The sequence below is a fragment of the Lupinus angustifolius genome, unplaced genomic scaffold, assembly GCF_001865875.1.
Source record: "Lupinus angustifolius cultivar Tanjil unplaced genomic scaffold, LupAngTanjil_v1.0 Scaffold_5_181, whole genome shotgun sequence".
Lineage (NCBI taxonomy): Eukaryota > Viridiplantae > Streptophyta > Magnoliopsida > Fabales > Fabaceae > Lupinus > Lupinus angustifolius.
The window spans coordinates 31,902-39,095 of NW_017717392.1; the positions used below are offsets into that span (position 1 = coordinate 31,902).

General features: G+C 33.1%; 1 long non-coding RNA gene across 1 annotated transcript; it reads right to left on the bottom strand.

Moving 5' to 3' along the window:
• Positions 1-999: 999 nt before the first annotated feature.
• On the bottom strand, positions 1,000-2,592 carry LOC109337379. The gene is made up of 3 exons (XR_002106445.1): positions 2,498-2,592; positions 1,840-1,990; positions 1,000-1,096 (listed from the first exon to the last, which is right to left on the bottom strand). It is a non-coding gene; the product is annotated as an uncharacterized LOC109337379 (long non-coding RNA).
• Between the last annotated feature and the right edge of the window lie 4,602 nt (positions 2,593-7,194).

Sequence of the window (7,194 nt, forward strand, 5' to 3'; positions counted from 1 at the left end):
CATTTTCATCACTGGAGTAAAAGTGTCCAGGTAACCAACTCCCTCAATTGGATATATCCCTTGGCTACCAATGTAGCCTTGTTCCTTTCTATGGTACCATCAAAATTATGCTTTATTTTAAAAACTCATTTACAAGTAATAACTTTTTTATCTTCTGGCAAATCAGTGATGAGTAAGATATTATTGTGTTTAAGGGCAATGAGCTCATATTGAATAGCCTTATTCCAATAATCATGAAGGATGACATCTTTATAATGAGTAGGAGTCATGACAGAAGAAATAGAAATAGAATAGTGTTTTTTAGCACAAGACAGAGAATCATAAGTCACATAGTTGGAAGAGTGATTCAATATCATCCAAGAGTGATTCCTAATCTAAGAAGAGTGATTCCTAATCTAAGAAGAGTGATTCCTAATCTAAGTTCATTGTATAAGGTAATTAAATTTATTGTTTTCTTCTTTTAACTATGATTTTTTATTTGTTTTTTATCGGTACTATATGTTTACATGTAGATGATTATTTTTTAGTTTGTTATTTATCGGTACTATATGTTTGCATGTAGATGGTTTTTTCTTATATGGGCACATTTTTTTCGGTAACATAAATTTACCTTATATAAAATTTAACGAAAATTTCGGTTTTTTCTTATGTAAGTACATTTTTTTTCGGTGACATAAATTTAACTTATTAATAAAAAGGAAATTATGAAAAAAAGTAGTAATCCTATCCACAAACATTTTAGTTAACAATTAATCAAGCAATTAGATGGTTGCATCACCCATTCCATATAAAAGTAATTGAAGATAATGTTTAACATAGAAAGTTGAAAAAGAATGTTCTCATGTTACTTTATGGTAGCAAATCCATAATTAGCAATAACAAGTTATTTACAAGTACCATGTCCATAATAAGAAGGAGGATTTATATTTCAAAGAAGAAAAATATTAATATAGTATGTGAAAATTGTAAAGTAACACGCTAAGCACATATCCAATAAATAACAAAATTTTACTGAGGGAGTTACTCAATAAATAAACATTAAACAAATAAGCATATAAGAAACTCCATGACATAACATGATGACATATCACCACATCTTACAACTAATGATGTAAAAACTGTACCGTATCGGCCGATTCAACTGGAAAACTGGTGAACTGGTCCCATACCCGGTACGGTACAGATGTTGAACCGGCCAAATATCAAAACTGGTTAAAACCGATCAAAAACTGGTAAAACCGGTCAGTATTTCACTAAATTGACCGGTTTATACTCATATTTATTTTTTGAAAAAAAAACTTAAAAACTTATTAACTCATTACAAAGTGACCTATCTTTCTTACCCTTCAAGACACATATTTCCAAGGCATACTTAGATTACACCTTTTGGTTCCTAAAATTCGTGTGTAATCTCACTGACATTTGTCTAATCTTGGAGTACTGTCTGAAGATAGGATTTTGTGCAAAAATATAATATTGATATGAGACAACTTTAACTCCTTAGTGTTAAATGTTAAAACTCCAAATTTATTTGTTTTGTAGAGTGAGTTGTGAACTTGTGTCATTTATTTATATTTTGCGGTTGTTAAGTGATACTTTTGGATTGATATATGTTTTGTAATTTAGACTTTGAATTTGTTAAAGACTTAAAGTTGTTTATTTATGTGAATTTTGAGTAGATTATGAATATGGATTATAAAGTTGAGTACCTATTTGGAATATATATAAGTAGGTATGTCCGGTTTAACCGGCATGCGGTTTAATTACTAAACCATCGGTTGAACCACTGTACCACTATACCAATATCCTGACCGGTTTGATAACCTGTACGGTTTTAACAACACTGCTTACAACTATGTTTCACATTCCTCACCTTCATTACACATACCCGTATCTATCACCATGGTTCCTTTCTTGTTTGAATTCATTATTCTGCAACAATTTCTTCTTGATGCCTGCCAAACATATATCAAAAGAAACCCAAATCAATCTCCCAACTAGGGTTAGAAACGAGCGAATTGGTTCAAACTAGAGTTCAGCTCGGTTCAGCTCGATAAGGTTTGGCTCAGTTCGAAACTTGACTCGAGTTTAATACGAGTTATTTTTTTAGCTCGAGTTCTGCTCGATTGAAGTTCACGAACTATTTGGCTCAGTTCGAATTGGTTCATTTAGACAACTCAAATTCATTTTTAAAAATATTACAAAATGTTTTATATAAATATAACATTGTTTATTTATATATATAATAACAATAAGTAAACATAAAAATTAGTTTATATATATAAATCTATAAATAAATAAATAAATAAATATATTGAATTAGCTCATGAACCTAACAAGTTGAATTGTATCAAATTCAAGTTAGGCTCGATTATTTAACAAGCTCAATTTTTAGCTAAAGTTTGACTCATTTGGTTCATGAATCAAGTTTATCGAGCTAAATGATGAATTGAGTTTCAAATGAATACGAATTTGTTCGATTCATTGTCAGCTCTACTCCCAACAATGTATACTAGTATTGAAAAATTCTTGTATAATTCTAATGTGAACAATTATTACGTTTTCAATTAACATTATTTATAAATTAATTATGATAGTAATATAAATGAATAATATATAATATACTGATTGTATATAAATTTTTACATTGTACAAAAAGTATTAAACTTTTAATAATTTTACTTTTTTGTTGCTGAAATTATCCAACTATAGATGGTTTCCTTATATATCGTTAACTATATGTGCCTACCCATTTTGTAATTAACATCGTTCCACGTGAATGAAATTCTTACATTTTCAACTAATTTGGAATCATCATTATGAATGGTTTAATTTACCAAAATTATTTATATTTTCATTTATTCAATATCATTTTTATCTAATATAATTAGCATTCTAATAAGAAGATCGACATCTAAATTCCCTAACCTTCAATTCCTTGAACAATTAATAAAGTGACTTCTAATAAGCTTTGATGGCATATTGACTATTCAATCTAACAAATTAGACCTACTAGAAGTGATGCTCTAGTCCATGCTCAAGCATATGATTTGCACCACATAATCAAATATTACATGTTGTTGTAGGTGGTGAAGCAAAAAATAAAAATAAAAATAAAAAATAGAAATCATTGAACAAAAATGGAAGTATATAAATATGAATCAAAGTATCCCAACAAAAGAGAAACTAATTATTCATGTTCATGATAACCAAAATAATGGAGAATAGAAAATTAAGTCCCTCCATGGAAAGCCCTAAGGTCTTGAAACCTTCCTTTCTAATGAGTTACAAAAAGGTGGTAGAATTTTTAGCCAGAAAGTGAATCAAGAAGTTATTATTTTTTGGTTAGTAATAGTAATGGTGAGAGGGGAAGTCTAATTTTATATTCAACAATAGTCAAGAAGTGAATCAAGATGATATAATTGTGTGGTTAGTAATAGTAATGGTGAGAGGGGGGCAGACTGATTTTGTGGTTAGTAATACTAATGGTGAGAGGTATAAATCTGATTTTGTGGTCAGTAAAAGTTAGGAAATGAATCAAGATGTTATGATTTTGTGACTAGTAATAGTAATGGTGAGGGGAGAAGTCTGATTTATTGGTTAGAAATAGTAATGGTGAATGGTGGAAGTTTGATTTTGTGGTGAGTAATAGTTAGGAGGTGAATCAAGATGATTTGATTTTGTGGTTAGTAATAGTAATGGTGAGGATGAGTCTGAATTTGTGGTTAGTAATAGTAATGGTGATGAGTTAAAGTTTGATTTTGTGGCCACTAATAGTCAGGAAGTGAATCAAGATGTTATGATTTTGTGGTTAGTAATTGTTGGGAATGGTTGAAATATATTATTTTATGAAGTCCCATATTGTCTAGTATTAGAATATAGTAGAGTATCAATGTTATATATTGGACTCAAGTCCCTTGTTGTAATGTGCACCAGATATAAGCATCAAATAGAAACACCTCATGGGCAGGTGGTCCCATGTGTGTGCTAGAGTTTGTAATCCTTATTCTCTAATAATATCTTGGTAGCCGCTCAACGCTCTCGAGGACGTAGGCACAATTGGTCGAACCCCATAAACAAGCGCTAGATAATGGCTAAATAGGGTGAAGGCGTGATGGCTAGACAAGGTGCGTCAAATGTATTGCGTAAGGATAAAGTAGATGAGTTGAATGAGAAGAAAATATGGTGAAACTGTGATGGGGGCAATATACATTGATCCAGAACCCAGAAGTTCATGTAATGGGTTAGGATCAAGGTGGAGATAGGGACTCATGTGTTGAGTTTGACCCAGAGACAGGTGGTGACAATATCTCTCTAGATGTTGAGAAAATGTTCTCATTTGAGATGAGAAGTGGAATATCCTAATGACATGTCTGAGATGTCATAGTGAAGGATGTGAATTTTTAGCAGATTCACAAAAGCATAAAGACGATGGCTGAATTTGATATAGGGTGTAACACAAGCATTGGCTTTGATGCAAGTTATAAAACGAGCATTGACTTGGATGCAAGGATGTGACACAAACATTAGTTAGCATTGATGCAAGGTGTGTGTTATGAGTATAATACTTATGGTGGAGTATGATAGTTCTTTTGAACTAGGATTGTTGGAGTAGACAATTGTGGTAGCGGTTGAGGCTTTTCAGGGAAGCTCCAAGATTCAGGTTGATTGAGTATTGAAGATGACAATTGTTGGTGAGCTTTTTGTGTAAATGTTCCAATATATCAAAAGACTTTCTAGCAATAGGTGGCTAGGTCGTGTATTCCATTTGATGGCGGTACAAGAAGCTGCACTACAAGTTTGGAGAGTTAGGCTCTTGATAACATTGTCAAGGATACTCAAAAGGTCTATGTTGTAGGGGAGCAATTAAAGAGAATTAGACATTGAGCAAGGTACAGTCATATATTCGCTAAGATGAAGATTCTTGTGTAGATTTCCTAAGGAGCGAGATATCCATCTATTTCAATCAAGGTGGAGAATGTTCGGATGTTTTAATATGTTATTATATGAAGTCTCATATTGCATAACATTATAATAGAGTAGAATATCAATGTTATATATTAGACTCAAGTACCTTGTTATGATGTGCACCAGATATAATCACTAAATAGAAAAGCCTCATGGGCAGTTGCGCCCATGAGTGTGCTAGTGTTTGTAATCCTTATTCTCTAGTAAAATTTTGGTACCCGCTCAACGCTCCCGGGGACGAAAGCACAATTGGTCAAACCTCGTTAACAAATTCTCTTGTTTCTTATCTTATATTTATTCTATGCCTTTTATTTGATTGCTTGTGGCCAACACTGCGTAACGATCGCTTCCGCTGCACCAACAATAATAGTAATGGTGAAAGGATAGTCTGATTTTGTGGTTAGTAATAGTAGTGGTGATGAGTGGAAGTCTGATTTTGCAGTCAGAAATAGTCAGGAAGTGAATCAAGATGTTATGAATTTATGGTTAGTAAAAGTAATAGTGAAGGGGGAGTCTGATTTTGTGGTTAGTAATAGTAATGGTGAGGGGTGGAAGTCTGATTTTGTGATCAGTAATAGTCGAGAAGTGAATCAAGATGATATGATTTTATGGTTAAAAATAGTAATTATGAGGAAGAGAGTCTGATTTTATGGCCAATAAAAGTCATGAAGTGAATCAAGATGATATGACTTTGTGGTTAGTAATAGTAATGGTGAGGGGGGAGTCTGATTTTGTGGTTAGTAATAGTAATGGTGAGGGGTGGAAAAATGATTTCGTGATCAATAATATTCAGAAAGTGAATCAAGATATTATGATTCTATGGTTATTAACAATAATGGTGTGGGGTGAAAGTCTGATTTTGTGGTTAGTAATAGTCAGGATGTGACTTAAGATGTTATGATTTTATGATTAGTAATAGTAATGGTGAGGGATGAGTCTGACTTTATGGTAAGTAATAGTAATGGTGTTGGAACATGGTTTGTTGAAAACGATGAGTGGGAACTTTTAGGTTTGAAATATAAAAAACACCCAAGTCCCACATAGGAGAGTTTTGAAAAAACAACTCTCAAGTCCCACATTTAAGAGTTTTGAAAAAGAAAAAAATAACTATAAAGTCCCACATTGGAGAAACTATGAACATGGAAAAAATCCCAAGCTATAAATAGAAGCATTCTCCCTTCATATTTTCTTGCCCCAAGTTGAATGAGCTTTCATTCAACTTTTTCTTTCTCCCTCATATTTTCCGCCGATGCATTTCCGGCAAACTTCTCCCTCTTTCTTTCCGTGGCACTAAGAAATGGCACAGGCAGCCATATTGTGGGAGTTTCGAGAACTGACACTGGTAGTCAGTATTGGGGGAAAGAATTGGCACAAGTAGCCATATTTTGGGAGTTTCGAGAACTGACACTGGTAGTCAGTATTGAGAGAAATAATTGGCACAAGTAGCCATATTGTGGGCATTTCGAGAACTGACACTGGTGGTCAGTATTGTGGGAAGAGAATTGGCACGGGTAGCCATATTGTGGGTAATTTCGAGAATTGGCACTGGTAGCCATATTGTGATGGGTGTATTCGAGATCGGTTCTTACAATGCAGTAAGAATTCGATAACAGAGATATGAGCTGTTTTATCCTAGGGACGACGTGATTGATAGTCTGCTTGCATATATTGGGCAGTGCCACGAAACATCTTAAAGAGAGCGACTTGGTCGTGACTCACCCAGTAAGTATTATTTCGTGCCATTTAGAATTGCTGCAAGCTACGATAACAACAATTTTAAGACGTTCTTACTACAATGGCATTCGTAGATAATATTACTGGACCGAACAACTATGACCTGAACAAGTCATTTCGGTTTGACGGATGAGGCTGAAAAAGATGAAAGGCATAAACTGGCTATTGAAATAGCTCTCTGGAATAAAAGTAATTACTTATGTAAGAACTTCATTCTGAATGAGTTGTCTGATGATCTGTATGATTACTACAACCCATACAAGTGTGCCAAATTAATTTGGTATGCACTTGAGAAATAAAGAAATATGATACCGATGAAGTTAAGATAAAATATATATATGATGTTATCACTACCTCAAGTATCAAATGACTGATAATAAATCAGTAGAGTCTCAGTCCTATGAGATATATAAAATTGCTCATGAAATTATTTCTGATGGTATGGCCCTAGAGAGTTAAACTCAGAGAGCATATGAATATATATTCATTGGG